Below are 15,841 nucleotides of genomic sequence, written 5' to 3'. Positions count from 1 at the left end.
CTCTCCTGGAGATTCTATACTTGTTCTCTGCTTAAACTGGCCGGAGTGGATTCTGTTCCAAGTCCTGACTGATCAACTTGTAATTCTAATTAAAGGTCTCCCAGCCAAGGGTGAAGGGAGGAGATGACTTGGCTCAGCCATGTCTCCACATTTTCGTAGCTTATAGGGTTTTTCATTGGTGAAGAAGGGCATCCCCCATGTGAAATGGCAGTTTTTGCCCGTGTGCATAGAGCTGGATGGACTGCTTGTCTGGGCTTGTTCTGCTGGTCGTGAGGCCCTTTGCTCTGCACATTCTTTCTAAGCCCCGTGACTCACAGCAGTACTGAGGCTTCGGCAGTTAGTGGTTTGAGCCATCACCTCTTGTTACGTGAATCCTACCAGTCCCTCCTGCCCCACAGAAGAGGTGCTGTCATAGTCTGTTTGGGCTGCTATAACAAAATACAACAGGCTTGGGTAGCTTACCATGAGCAGAAGTTTCTTTGTCATTGTTCTGGAGGCTGGGAAGTCCTTGGTAAGTCCAAGGCACCATCGTGGTCGTGTTCTAGTGAGGACCCTCTTTCCAGATCCACAAGCTCAGGCCTTTCTGCTACATCTTCCCATGGTGGGGCGCTAAGGAGCTTTCTGGAGCTCCTACATATGCACCAATTGCATTCACGAGGGCTCCACCTTCCTGGGGGCCTCCCAGAAGCCCCATCTACTAATGCCGTTACTTCAGGCAATAGGATTGCAACATGGGAATTTTGGGGGGACACAAACATTCAGACCATAGCAAGGGCTAATGCCCAAACAAACTCAGAAGAGGCTTCACTACTCTCAATTCTCCACCATTTCGCCTGAGAGGAGTCAAACAAACTCTAGCCACGAAATGGTCTGACTCCCTATGGGTTCAGATGTGCTAATCTTCTGTTCCACCTTCTGTGTCCACCAAATAGCTCCAGCCCATCATCTGGATCTCAGTTCAAGGGCCTCTTCCTCAGTGATGCTTTTCCTGACCAATCCTCCCAATCGAGGTCAGGTTCAGAGTTTTTTTTTCTTCCTTATTTCACTTTGTAATTACATGTGTGTTAAAAACAAAGCTGGGAATTGGAGGTGGCATTAAGAAATATTTAACCATTGTGGTACAGCCTGATCAATCAGAGCAGACACCCAATGGCTTAAGCAGGAAAGCCACCAGCCTTAACAATTGGCCCACCATGTTGTGGGTACCAACAGCAGCCATGGCAGGGATGAACTAACTCTGCTCATGGCTGTATCTTCAGCCCCTGGCCTAAGGCTCAGCACTTAAAAGATGTTTAATAGATGTCCAGTGAATAAGTTATTGTTCTCTGTTGTTGACCTTTTTTTTTTAAATGTTTATTTTAGAGAGAGAGAGAGAGAGAGAGAGAGAGAGAGAGAGACGCAGAGTGCCAGCAGGGGAGGGACAGAGAGAGAGGGAGACAGAATCCAAAGCAGGCTCCAGGCTCTGAGCTGTCAGCACACAGCCCAATGTGGGGCTCAAACCTATGAACTGAGATCATGACCTGAGCAGAAGTTGGACACTTAACTGACTGAGTTACCCAGGTGCCCCTTGACCCTTTTCTTTCTTTTTTTTTTCTCCTTTTTTAAGATTTTATTTTATTTTTTTAGTTTACATCCAAGATAGTTAGCATATAGTGCAACAATGATTTCAGGAGTAGATTCCTTAATGCCCCTTACCCATTCAGCCCAGCCCCCCCCCCCACACCCCTTTCAGTAACCCTCTGTTTTTGATATATAAGAGTCTCGTATTTTCCCCCCTCCCTGTTTTTATATTATTTTTGCTTCCCTTCCCTTGTGTTCATCTGTTTTTGTGTCTTAAAGTCCTCATGAGTGAAGTCATATGATATTTGTCTTTCTCTGACTGACTAATTTCACCTAGTATAATACCCTCTAGTTTCATCCACGTAGTTGCAAATGGCAAGATTTCATTCTGTTTGATTGCCGAGTAATACTCCATTGTGTGTGTGTGTGTGTGTGTGTGTGTGTGTGTGTGTGTGTGTGTATCTTCTTTATCCATTCATCTATCCATTGATGGACATTTGGGCTCTTTTCATACTTTGGCTATTGTTGATAGTGCTGCTATAAACATTGAGGTGCATGTGCCTCTTTGAAACAGCATACCTGTATCCCTTGGATGAATTACCTAGTAGTGCAATTGCTGGGTCATAGGATAGTTCTAGTTTTAGTTTTTTGAGGAACCTCCATACTGTTTTCCAGAGTGGCTGTACCAGTTTGCATTCCCACCAGCAGTGCAAAAGAGATCCTCTTTCTCCGCATCCTCACCAACATCTATTGTTGCCTGAGTTGTTAATGTTAGCCATTCTGGCAGATGTGAGGTGGTATCTCATTGTGGTTTTGATTTGTATTTCCCTGATGATGAGTGTTGTTGAGCATCTTTTCATGTGTTGGTTGGCCATCACATGGGGAAGTGTCTATTCGTGTCTTTTGCCCATTTCTTCACTGGATTCTTTGTTGTTTGGGTGTTGAGTTTGATAAGTTCTTTATAGATTTTGGATACTAACCCTTTATCTGATATGCCATTTGCTAATATCTTCTCCCATTCTGTCGGTTGCCTTTTAATTTGCTGATTGTTTCCTTCACTGTGCAGAAGATTTTAGTTTGATGAGGTCCCAGTAGTTCATTTTTGCTTTTGTTTCCCTTGCCTCTGGAGACGTGTTGAGTAAGAAGTTACTGCAGGCAAGGTCAAAGAGATTTTTTTCCTCCTTTCTCCTCTAGGATTTTGATGGCTTCCTGTCTTACATTGAGGTCTTTCATCCATTTTGAGTTTGTTTTTGTGTATGGGGTAAGAAAGTGGTCCAGGTTCATTCTTCTGCATGTCGCTGTCCAGTTTTCCCAGCACCACTTGCTGAAGAGACTGTCTTTTTTCCATTGGATATTCTTTTCCTGCTTTGTCAAAGATTAGTTGGCCATATGTTTGTGGGTCTGTTTCTGGGTTCTCTATTCTGTTCCATTGATCTGAGTGTCTGTTTTTGTGCCAGGCCCTTTTCTTTAAATTCCACTTTTGCTTCATGACTTTCTTGGACCTAGTATGTTGGACCTTCTGAGACTTCCTAGGGTATGGATACCAGTTAGCTTTGTTCCGTGAAGCTACTTGGCACCTCACTCAGGCACCTGATGGAACAGTAGATTCCTTCCTTCAAGCCAGGACACCCTGGGGCTCCCTGGGGGTACCACCTACACAGAGAGTGGGTGAGGTTGGAAACGAGATCAAGCTCAGAATAGGTTAAGTAAACAAACTATGGGAGAAAGAATGGAAGGGAATGAAACCCAAGAAGATCGGCATGTGGTGGAATGTTCATTAGTGTGGCCACTGGGATGGTTTATGAGTGGTGTCAACTTCTTGGAGAAGTTGTACGCAGCTGGGCACCATCAAACCATGTACCTTGTCATGACCCAGATGTGCCCTACTCCCTCAGCCCTAGGGGTCTTGAACATGCTGTCTCTCTGCACTGATTTTCCTTCCTGCTCTGCCATCCATTGGGCAGACTTTTTTAAAGATCTTCCTCCAGCATTATCTCCTCATTGAATCCTCTGGTACTCTCTCCTATCGGAGCCTCAGTTGTGATTTGCCTCTTTCTCCCCAGCCCCCTGCGAATTCCCTTAACATGGTCCATCTCCACTGTCTTGTCATTATTTGGGACTGTGGCTTCTTTGAAGACTCACCCATCTTTGCATCCCCAGCCCAGCCATGCCTGGATGAAGCGTACATTCCACAAGTGGGTTTCATGAGAGAATGGACATGTGGATGAACTGGGTGGGTGATTCTTTAATATTCTTTTAATGTAATTTTATTCATGTATTTATTTTAAGTCAGCTCTACGTCCAACGTGGGGCTTGAACTCATGACCCTGAGATAGAGCCTCACATGCCCTGCTGACTGAGCCGGTCAGATGCTCTTTAACTTTCTTTCAGTGTAAGTTTTATTGGAGGAAGTCAGGGATGGTACGAGAGGAGATTGAAAGCATCATAAGAAACAAAAAGCATCATGGGTCGTACTTTTCTGTATTTATGCTCTACACCCATAAGTGTATATGAGTTATGACTAGTGGGGGCTAGGGGAGCAGAGCAGAGGGTGACAAGAGACACAAGAACTTGGAGTACCTAGAAAGGAAGAGAAAAGGCCCCAAGTGATTTCTAGTCCACAGTTTGTGTCGGGGCCAGCAGCTTCTCAGGCTAATCCCATGGAAGCCCCAGCCAAGGCATCTCTTGGGCCAGGCTTGGAGAACACAGTGTTCACTGCCTTTCAGTTGCCTGGGTTACCGGTTGGCCTGCACAGTCACTCACAGCACACCGGCCTGTGACTTATTTAGATGCTGCCAGTGATCTAGCAAGTAAATGGGTTTCTGTGGAAAAAAAAAATGCTTCATTTAGAAAATAATAATAACTTTCCTGCTTCCTGAATCTAAAGTTAATAACACCTGCTCACTTGAAAGATTTTCAACAATACCAACAAGGTGGTGTTTTGTTTGACATCAGGAATGGAATCGAGAGAAGAATCATTAAATGTCAGGTTCTAGGCTTTCTACACATTAAAATGCTGATTTCAGACATAGAGTTGCCTCTTGACTGGTCTCCTGGCTTCTGATGCATTTTCCCTCCAGCCTAACTTCTGTAACACTGCTTGAGCAATCATCCTGAGCAAGGGTCAGCCCTACTTCAAAATCATCAGTGCAAAATAAAATCATTTTTATTTTTTAAACATTTTTAATGTTTATTTATATTTTGAGAGAGAAAGGGAAAAAGAGAATGAGCAGGGGGGTATAGAGAGAGATAGAGACTGAATCTGAAGCAGGCTCCAGGCTCTGAGTTGTCAATACAGAGCCCGACATGGGACTCGAACTCACCAGCCATGAGATCATGACCTGAGCCAAAGTCAGATACTCACCGACTGAGCCACCCAGATGCCCCTCTAAAAACCCATGTTTTTAAAAGTAACATTCAAGATCTTTTCATTTGACCCCAAGCTGCCTTTCCAGCCTTGTGTCTCCAGAGACCCTTCACGTTGTCCAGGTGCCCTCTCTCAGCTCCCCATTCTCACTCAGAGCATCCACATCTGGTACCTTTGCTCACCTCCTCCTTGATGCCTCACTTGGTTCCAGTCTCAAATGCATTTGTTTTTATGTCTCTCTTGAGGACCGAGTCTTGCCCATTTGTCTTTGTGTCTGTCACAGTGCTTCACCCTGAACAACCATGACCCAGTGAGCACTTGCTATGTGAAAGATGTGAGAAATAGGTCCACCAACCCAATCAAAGGAGGGACATGGAGACTCAGAGCACAGTGAAGTGAGGTTTTAATCAATGTTCTTGCATGAGTGGGTGTCTGATGGACAGGCACACCCAAGGCAGTTACAGCAGACAATTTATCTCCTAGCATGCAAGTCCCTCCCCTGGTTCCTCATTGGCTGAGCACTACAGAGGTAGTGCCTTATTAGGAAGTCACTTCTGCCCATGTAAGGCAAAAAATAGTCTGATTGGAACAAATGTACATTCCCTGAGGTGATGCAGAGACTTTCAGTCCCTCCTACCTTAGTTCTTTGGTGCATGCTCATTACAAAGTCCAAGAAAATAAGCCTTTGAAATGGAGAGGAGAAGAACCAGGAAGTGAAGTGTCTAAAGGTTTGGGACTCCATTATGTGGGGGGAGGGGTTTGTACATATTTTCCATAGGCTGTAAACCCATTGTTAACTAGACAGCACAGTTTTTATTTGGTATTTGTGAAAATGAATCATTTCCCTTACTTCTCACAAAGGAATCAATGTTGAATCTGTATTTAAAATTTAGTAAGATTATCAGGTTTGAGGAATGTAAAGAAAAAACCTCCTCCTGTGTTTCTCCTGTGTACACAGAACACTTCACTTCTGACATTCTGGCCACCAAACATGTGGGGTTTTTTCCACATCAACCAGTTTTCTGACACCAGTTGGATGACCTTCAATTCAACTGAATTCTGACACTATCTACCTGGAGATACCTTCAGATTCTACACGTTAAGGGTTCAGTCCTACAAGACTGTGCCCCAAACCCTCTTTACACCAATCATGAATCCAGATTGTCACCTGTGCTTCTGATTGAATTGCTGTAGATCAGCGGTTCCCATGATTTTCTCCTTGGGTTAAATTAATTTGCTAGAGTGACTCACAGAACTCAAGAAATCTATTTACTCGCTAGATCACTGGTTTCATACTCAGGATATAACTCAGGATATAACTCATACAGGATATAACTCAGGAACAGCCAGGTGAAAGAGACACATAGGTCGAGGTATGGTGAAAGGGTGGGGGGCTCCCTGCCCTCTCCAAGTGCTGTTTCCCCCCTCATCTTCATGTGTTCAGAAACCTGGAAGCTCTCTGAACCCCATCCTTTTGGGTTTTTATGGAGGCTTCATTTAATAGGCATGATTGATTAGATCATTGCCATTGGTGACTGATTCAATCTCTATCCCTTTTCCCCTTCCTTGGAGTCAAGGGATGGGACTGAAAGTTCCAACCCTTCCCACACCTATTTGGTTCTCTTGGTCAACCCCTAGGTGTGGTCCAATGTCACCTATTAAATAACAAAAGACACCTTAACCCCTCTTAGGATATAGGAAATTCCAAAGGTTTTATAGGGGCTTTTTGCCAGGAATGGGAGGAAGACCAAATATTTATTTCTTAGTATAAATCATGATAGCACTGGGAACCAAGTCAAGTGGCCGCCCAATATTGTGGCTGACAGCATGTGTTCTGGGGTCTCACAATCTGGCCCAGATCCTGCCTTTATGACTTGCTAGCTGTAAGACTTTGGGCAGATTGTGTATACCTCTGAGTCTTTCATTGTAAATAGTAATTACAAGTGCTTAGAACAAGGGGTGTCTGGCTGATTCAGTCAGTAGAGCTTCTGACTCTTGATCTTGGGGGATGCGAGTTTGAGCCCCACATTGGGTATAGAGATTACTTAAAAAATAAGTATGGGGGCGCCTGGGTGGCTCAGTCGGTTGAGCGTCCGACTTCAGCTCAGGTCATGATCTCCCGGTGTGTGAGTTCGAGCCCCGCGTTGGGCTCTGTGCTGACAGCTCAGAGCCTGGAGCCTGCTTCAGATTCCGTGTCTCCTTCTCTCTCTGCCCCTCCCCTGCTCATGCTCTGTCTCTCTCTGTCTCAAAAATAAATAAAAACATTAAAAAAAAAAGTATGTAGGAGAGCATAGGTGGCTCAGTAGGTTAAGCATCCACCTCTTTGTTTCAGCTCAGGTCATGATTTCATGGTTCATGAGTTTGAGCCCTGCATAGGGCATGGAGCCTGCTTGGGATTCTCTTTCTCCCCCTCTTCCTCTGACCCTCCCATGCTCTCTCTCTCTCTCTCTCTCTCTCTCTCCAAATAAATAAATAAACTGAAAATACAAGTAAATAAATTTCTGAAAACAAACAAACGAAGTGCTCAGAATGAAATGAGTTCGTGTGCATAAAGAATCCAGAATGGTGCCTGGCAGGTAAGTGAGGACTGTGTAAGCATTCGTGGCTAGTACTGTTGTTACTACTACTATGACCCTGTTTTACAGAGGAGAAAACGTGAACATAGGGAGCTTTCCTTCCTTGGCCAAGATCCCACAACTTCGGTGCCCCTGAGAGGTCCTCCTGGTCTGGATGGCAGTCAGCTTGAGCTGAAGCAGCAACGCCAGTCGGCTTCCTCATGAGCTGACACATCCACTGCCAGCACCACACCAGCACTCAGCGGGAACTTGATGTATGTCAGCTGAGTGAGTGATAAGTGATTTGACCATAGGAGAAATGCTCATGGAAGGCCCCAGAGCAGAAGTAGGCAGGTCTGTGGGAGAACTGGGTTCTGATCTTCTTTGTTTTGTTCTGGGTCTCTGTGATAGCCACCCTAAAAGGTGGTCATTCCCTCTTGCACAATAGACTTGATAACAAGGGACTTTGGAACTTGAAGAGGAAATGGTAGAAACCATGATGGTCAAGATACTGCCCACTCAGCAAGTCTGAAGACACAAATAGCTTTAACCTGCACAGCAAGGCAGGGCTCTGATGGGAGCTGACTCAAAGCCTACAAGCCCACCTGGCTTATTCAGTCCATGTCAGTGTTTTCAAAAAGCTTCATAGGTAGCAGGATAAAATAGAAACCCAATCTGAAAAAGAATTTCAGACAAACTAGGGAAAACTATCGCCATCTATGTGAGGCCTTCTTTGCTAAGACATTCAATCTGCCTGGTGTATCCATCAAGGTAGTGGAGGGACATTCACAGAGACTGGAGAATGTGGGAATGTTAATCAGGGAGGACCCAGTTTTAAAGCAAATGATGATGCTGGTCAATAAAAAGGGAGAAAAAGAATGAGAAAAAAAATCCAAAAAAAAAAAATCCCTCTTGAATATTGGTGGATTTAAAATATATTTGGAAAAGCACAGGTCTTCAGTCAAAAAGCATGCCAACCCTTTTCCAATGGTCTTCAAGGATATGAAGTGGGAGTGATCATATCTTGGTTGCCTGATAGGTTACATGTCTGAAATTCACCCTGGACACAATTATTATCGACTAACTTGCGTCTGCCCCAAATTCGTATTTTGTTAAGGCAGCCCCAGCAAACCATTAATGAATGTGTCAAAAGGAAGGTGTAGAAGCACACATGTGCTGAAGTGAAAAAAACCATCATTCATGATTCCTTCTTTCCTGAGATCATGAAAATCCAGGTTTGCAAAGGGTGCCAGGTAGATGTGGGTGAATACACAGTGTCACTTGGAGAAGTGATCGTGGATCCCACTCCGCAGGGGACTGTCCAAAGCAGAGCTGATCCTGCTCTTAGCGCTTATTCTTCTGTAATTCCTCAGTGCAGAAAGTGGAACTCATGGAAAGGAATCTTCATCGAAAACTTTGCAGTTGTTGGAAGCTAATTAACAGGCTTGTGAAATGCAGAACTCAGCTTCACACTACACAGGGGACTTTCGGAGCCAAGAGGAAGGGGGAACTGCAAGCCTGTGCTGGCCAGCAGGGCACCACTATTGTTGAGACTGGGAAACTGCCTTTTTGAGACCTGGTGAGGATTCTGAATATTCACGTTAATAATCAATGAAGCAAGTTGTAGAATCTGAACTTTGCTAATTTCACTACAATTATTCATTACTTATAGCATTGTTTTTGTGTTTTCTTGGTAGAGTCGATCTTAAGATATGTCCCAATAATAAGAAATGTATATGTATTAAATTACTTAGCATTTTAGGAATATAGTTCTTTCTTTCCCTCAAAGATATGGATTGCGGCAGGTTCTCTAAAGCATATTCATTCATTGTTATGATATTTTGGTACCTTGAAAGTCATATTATCACATAGCTGTTAAAGGGTAGCAGTCAAGATGACCCAAAGTCTTCATTGAAATGACCTGTTGATTTGCGAAAAATGCATAATGCTGAAAAGCCAATCCAAGTGTGTAAATTTCCACCTTGTGCAGAAGTAGAAGGGATTTAATTTGGCTTGTACCAGCTGCATCTGCAGGATTTTGCGATACAAGTGTGACATGATTAACTCTAAGACGGTTGTAAAATTTTACTGTTTGGGAAGAACTTGTATATAGTTAAAAGCTCTCAGAAGAACACATTAGACTTGCTTGGATTCTGAGCGACACAGCGATCTGTACAGAATTACAATCAGAATGAAGTTCTTTAAGGCTGCTGCCGTTAAAAGAATTCAGGGGACATGGTGTGGTGGTTGGGGGTGGGGAGAAAAAGAGAGACTCTCCAGACCCTCACCAACTGATCACTAAATTGGTCATGGCTCTCTATTTTTATGTGTGTGGTGGAGACACAGGGTGTTTGGGGATTGCATGGTGGAGGACCTAATCTAGTCTAGTGTCAGGGAAGGAAGACTTTCCAGAAGAAGTGACCTATAAGTTGAGATGGGAAAGATAAGGGTTCTTTAGCCAGATGAGAAGTATGAGGGGTGAGTTGGAAATATTTCCAGGTAGGGAGACTTACATGTTTTGGCAAAGGTTTATATCCTCAACTACTCAGTTTGTTTTAAATGTTTGCACTTTATTGATTTATAAATTTATATACTCAGCCAAAAGTTACTGATTATCTTAGGACTCTGGGAGAAGTAGTGACACATGTCTTACATCCAAGGACACAAGACTGTTTTGAGACTCTGCTGGTCCTCTCTCCTCTAATGGATTTGTCAAACAAGGCTGTCTTAGATGAGCACAAGCACCAATGGAAATTAGCTATCATTATTTAACCACTGGATTGTCAGGCTTCCCACTAGGGGCTACCCCTGTGTAACCAAAGGTGGATAAGCCCCCAAGGATGTCACACACATGATGTGGTAACCTTGCCCAGGAGTAAACATGGTCCAAGAATTCCTTGCTCTTAACACTTATATTACGAAGTTCTTCCTTTCTGAAAGAGGGTGATGGAGGTTGGGAGGTGGAAACAGGAGAGCCTAGGCTGATAAATAGGGAGAAATGCTGAGAAATTCTGTCCCTACCCTGGATAGCCTTCATGAAAAATCACAGTGAGAGGTTCTGGGAAGCTCTCAAGCTTCACAGGGGCTTACAATGTAGTGTGTATATGTGTTATGGTTGAAGGGGAGCCATAATCAACAGTATTTTTTTTAATTTTTTTTTTTAATTTTTTGAGAGACATAGAGAGACAGAGCACAAATTGGGGAGGGGCAGAGAGAGAAGGAGACACAGAATCCAAAGCAGGATCCAGGTTCCGAGCTGTCAGCACAGAGCCCGAAGTGGGGCTCGAACTCACAAACCGTGAGATCATGACCTGAGCCAAAGTCGGACGCTTAACCGACTGAGCCACCCAGGCACCTCATAAGCAACAGTATTATTGACAGTATGTGTCGATGGTCCACAGCAGGGGCCAAATTTGGCCCATCACTTGCTTTTGTACAAAAAATCCACGAGGTGGTTTTGCCTTTTTAAATTGTTGGAAAAAGAAGCAAAAGAACAATATTTCATGAGATCTGGAAATTACATGATGTTCAAGCTTCAATGTCCATAAATGAAGTTTTGTTGGAACCTAGCCATGCTCCTATCTGTGGCTGCTTTCAGGTTATAGCGGCAGAGTTGAGTAGTTGTGACAGAGATTGTGTGGCCCTCAAAGCTGGAAGTATTTATTATCAGTCCCTTTACAGAAAATGTTCCCTGACCTATGGTCTGAAAGCCCAAGAAGGTCAGCAGTCCCTGACCCAGCTGCTACTCTGGGAGAATCACGGACAATCTGGTTGGTGCATGACGCCTCCACTCTCTACTTTCTTCTCTGATGCACAATACAGACAAATAATATTTTATTTTCTTATAACATCTTCAGCTCAGCTCTGTGGTCACACTGTGACAAGCCTGTGACAAGTTGTGAAAAGCAATTTCTCAGGGAAGACGAGGAGGTCCTCCCTCCCACTGGCTTTTGCTGAGCTTTTTTTTTTTTTTTTTTCTTGAGAACCTGAAAATCAAAGAATCCCTTTCATTACTTGAGGCAGATTTAAGTCTGTTGACTGATTTTAAGTTGTTGAATTTCCTCAAAAGTAGACCCTGTGACAGAGTAAATACTGGTGGTTGATTTGGAAGGTTGTTTCCAGAAAGCACTGGTGAAGGAGTGGAAGTGAGACTAGAAGGGCAGGAAGCCAATCCAGGGTTACCAAGGGAGGGCGACTGGAGTTTATTTCTACAGACAGCATAGGACATGCTTCCGAGTGTTGCACCTGAGGCGGGAGGAGGTTGAGACATTTATCTACCAGAGACCTGCTCCATGAGGACATCTAGCCTGCACTGTGGTTACAGCTGGCTGCCGCAGCAGAGATGCATCAGGGGAATCATCAAAAGACCGTTGCATAACTTTACATTTAAAACCATATTTGGGGCACCTGGGTGGCTCAGTTGGTTAAGCGTCTGACTTTGGCTCAGGTCATGATCTCATGGTTTGTGAGTTCGAGCCCTACATCAGGCTCTGTGTTAAAAGCTCAGAGCCAGGGGCGCCTGGGTGGCGCAGTCGGTTAAGCGTCCGACTTCAGCCAGGTCACGATCTCGCAGTCCGGGAGTTCGAGCCCCGCGTCAGGCTCTGGGCTGATGGCTCAGAGCCTGGAGCCTGTTTCCGATTCTGTGTCTCCCTCTCTCTCTGCCCCTCCCCCGTTCATGCTCTGTCTCTCTCTGTCCCAAAAATAAATAAACGTTGAAAGAAAAAAAAATTAAAAAAAAAAAAAAAAAGCTCAGAGCCAGGAGCCTGCTTCAGATTCTGTGTCTCCTTTTCTCTCTGATCCTGTCCCACTCCTGCTCTGTCTCTCTCTGTCTCTCAAAAATCAATAAAGGTTAAAAAAATTACAAAAAAACCCCCCAAATTCAGGGGAGCCTGGGTGGCTCAGTCAGTTAAGCATCCAAGTCTTGGTTTCCGCTCAGGTCATGATCTCACAGCTTTGTGAGTTTGAGCCCAATGTCAGGCTCTGTGCTGGCAACATAGAGCCTGCTTGGGATTCTCTTTCTCTGTCTCTCTCTCTGCCACTCCCCCACTCGTTATCTCTCTCTCTCAAAATAAATAATTAAACTAACAAAACAAGGGGCGCCTGGGTAGCTTAGTCGGTTAAGGGTCCGACTTCAGCTCAGGTCACGATCTCACTGTCTGTGAGTTCGAGCCCCGCGCCGGGCTCTGGGCTAATGGCTCAGAGCCTGGAGCCTGCTTCCGATTCTGTGTCTCCCTCTCTCTCTGCCCCTCCCCCGTTCATGCTCTGTCTCTCTCTGTCTCAAAAATAAATAAACATTAAAAACAAAACAAAACAAACAGGGGTGCCTGGCTGGCTTTGTTGGAAGAGCGTGTGACTCTTGATCTCGGGGTCATAAGTTTGAGACCCATGTTGGATGTAGAGACTAAAACAAAAAACAAATTCAGACTTACACAGAATTGACTTGTACAAGAGTTAAATCCTTTTAGAAAACTGCTCTGCAAGTTATCTGTTCTAGGGGTACTATAATTTACATTATGAAATAATTTTTCTTATTTAGTTTAATGCTGTCAAAGCCTCTAAAATACAGGTTACAACTCTAGTAACAGCTGTATCAGCAGAAAATCCTTCTCAAAACTTAGATGATCAAAATTATTTATGATACTGAATTTGCCAAGAGTGACTGACAAGCTTCAGTTAAATGGGTTGACAATGAAGTTGCTAAAAGTATGAACTTTGATGACCTGATAAGTGAATTTTCAGAGAGCTTGAGCCATGGCTGTGTTTTGGGTGTTGCAATTGTGCAGCATCTGGTATTGATCTGAGATCTGAGTATTTCCATTCTTCCAACGTGCAGTAATTCAGATAAATGTCCAAAGGTCCCTTTGAGAAAGCATTGGGGAAATCATGATTTTACATGCTTGCTGTGGCATTATAGGCACCTTCTTCCCCTAAAATGATTGGATGTGGGTCTGAGATTCCAGATACAAGTCTGGGAACTGGGTGGTAGGTTGTGATCTTCCACAGTAGTAGTTGACATCTGCCTTTGGCTCAGTTGATCACTTTTGACGGTAAAGGTGGAATGCATCTTCACTGAGTGCCCATCTCTCTTGCTGTAAGGAACTATAGGATCTCATAGTCTCTGTCTCAGATTCCTGCCTGTCAGTTCCCCATTAGCCATGTTGACTTTGTTGCCATTATGGCGGTCATGTATGCCTTGCCTCTGCTAACTGAGTGCTGCCTCCCAGGCTCTGCTATTTCTTCTTGGCTCTAGGAAGCCCTGTCTCATAACTACATCCCCACCATCATCCCTGGCCTTTAGCACACAGTCATTCCGAGCTTCTCCATGAGGCCAGTATCCTCATTACAAGCACATTCTTTCCTGCTTTAATAAATCATAATAGTCCTGTTCTTTCAAGCATGCCCATCTCTCTGAGCCTTTAACCCCACCCAACCCCTTTTTTACTGCTCTGCCAAAGTAGAGTAGTAGATACATCTTATTTACTTCAAGGCATCTTTTTTTCCTAGGTTTCAATGAACCATTCCAACAGTGTTATTAAGACTGACTCTCCCAAAGCATAAGAGACTGTTAAAAACTGAGAACAAACTGAGGGTTGATGGGGGGTGGGAGGGAGGAGAGGGTGGGTGATGGGTATTGAGGAGGGCACCTTTTGGGATGAGCACTGGGTGTTGTATGGAAATCAATTTGTCAATAAATTTCATATAAAAAAAAAAAAGACTGACTCTCGGTGTCCTTGCTGGGCTGTTAAACTTGAGTGGTAGGACAGTGCTCCCTTACAATACATTCTGTCTTATCCAGTTTCTATGTTCCATATCGCCATGCCCGGTCCAGTACCATGCTTAGGCATGTTTTCCCAGTTCTTGGCCTACATATTAGGCAGATCCTGTAATTTTCCTGGTCAGTAATTCCTTTTCTACACGAGGGCAAAATTTCCCCCCGGGTGCATGCTTGAGCCTAGTTATCAATCTAGAAGCAACAAAGGAATGTAGATCCTGGAGAGGACAAGCATCATCTTGCAATGTAAGGCCTGTGCTGGTCTCCAGGTAAAGAGAGCTGCTACCCCCCAGGAAGGGGGAGAGAGCTGCTCCTACCAACTCTGGGGGCTCAGAGTTTCCGGTCCTATGTACAAAGATGTCCCCATCCCAAGTCTCAGGGCCCTACACCTTCCCTATCAGGGAAGGATGTCTACCAGGATGTGAATTTGGACTTCTTATCCCTCTGCTCTGCTCCGCAGTGAACTCATAGTACACCTAGATGTTCAGCACAGTTTGTCCTGGGCTACCTTCCTGTAGGGAATAAGGGTCTCCTTAAATGCACCATAGAGGTCTCCTGACTTCACACCATGCCCCGAGTCAATGGCTAGCTGACCCGATTCTGTCATTTTCTTCCCTTAGCACTTTGTGGCAGTGGAAAAACCACCAACTAACTCCACATCCCTTATAATCGCCAGTTTGCTTTCATCTCTCAGTTGTTCAAACGGTGTGCAAATCAACGCACCCATTTCCCCCAGCATGTCACAGTTTGCCTCAGTGAGGGTCTTAGTGATGTAATGTGGTAGTATGCCAGGGGAGGGGGGCTGAGATGGGGGAGGGAAGAAGCCAGTGATGGATGGATTGCTAGGCAAAGTGTCACTGAGGGCATCTAGAAATGAATCCTGCAGGGAGTTTGGGTTGGCAGGGTGGAATATCCCTCAGAGTTATCTCAGTGGAGGCACACGTGAGCTGAGGCCTTTCTCCTTCATTCCTGCCAATCATTGGTTGAGGGCTGCTCCCAGGGAGGATGTTAATCCCTGGGCGTGTTCAGGCTGCCCTGAGTGTGGGCAGAGCAGGTTTTGGAAATCAGAGAGGGCTCTGGGGCAGAGTTACAGGTGCTTGTCGGAAGTTGGGCACGTATGCCCAGAGATGATTATTGCCAAAGGGACAAGCATGAGGCACCAGCATTTTCTGCTATAGCCAGACTTTTTGTCACTTGATTTAATGCTTCTCAGTTGACAGTTTAGATTTTATTAATACATTTACTTTGTTCAGAGCTTCTTTCTGGGATCCTTTTATTCTTTTAAACTTCTGGCTAAATTCATGGCAGACTTCCTATTCTATCACTATCTTGGTCACTTCCTTATTGTTTTATTTATTAGATTAACAAATCTAAGAGAGAGAGGGAGAGAGCAGGAGAGAGGTAGAGACAGAGACACAGAATCCAAAGTAGGCTCCACGCTCTGAGCTATCAGCACGGAGCCTGACACAGGGCTCAAACTCATGAACCGTGAGATCATGACCAAGCCAAAGTCAGGCACTTAATCTACTGAACCACCCAGGTGCCCCTCCTTATTTTTTTTAAAGCCAATAATACCTTTGGAAATAC

This window comes from Felis catus, chromosome B1 (genome assembly GCF_018350175.1).
Source record: "Felis catus isolate Fca126 chromosome B1, F.catus_Fca126_mat1.0, whole genome shotgun sequence".
Taxonomy (NCBI): domain Eukaryota; kingdom Metazoa; phylum Chordata; class Mammalia; order Carnivora; family Felidae; genus Felis; species Felis catus.
This window is presented reverse-complemented; position numbering follows the sequence as displayed.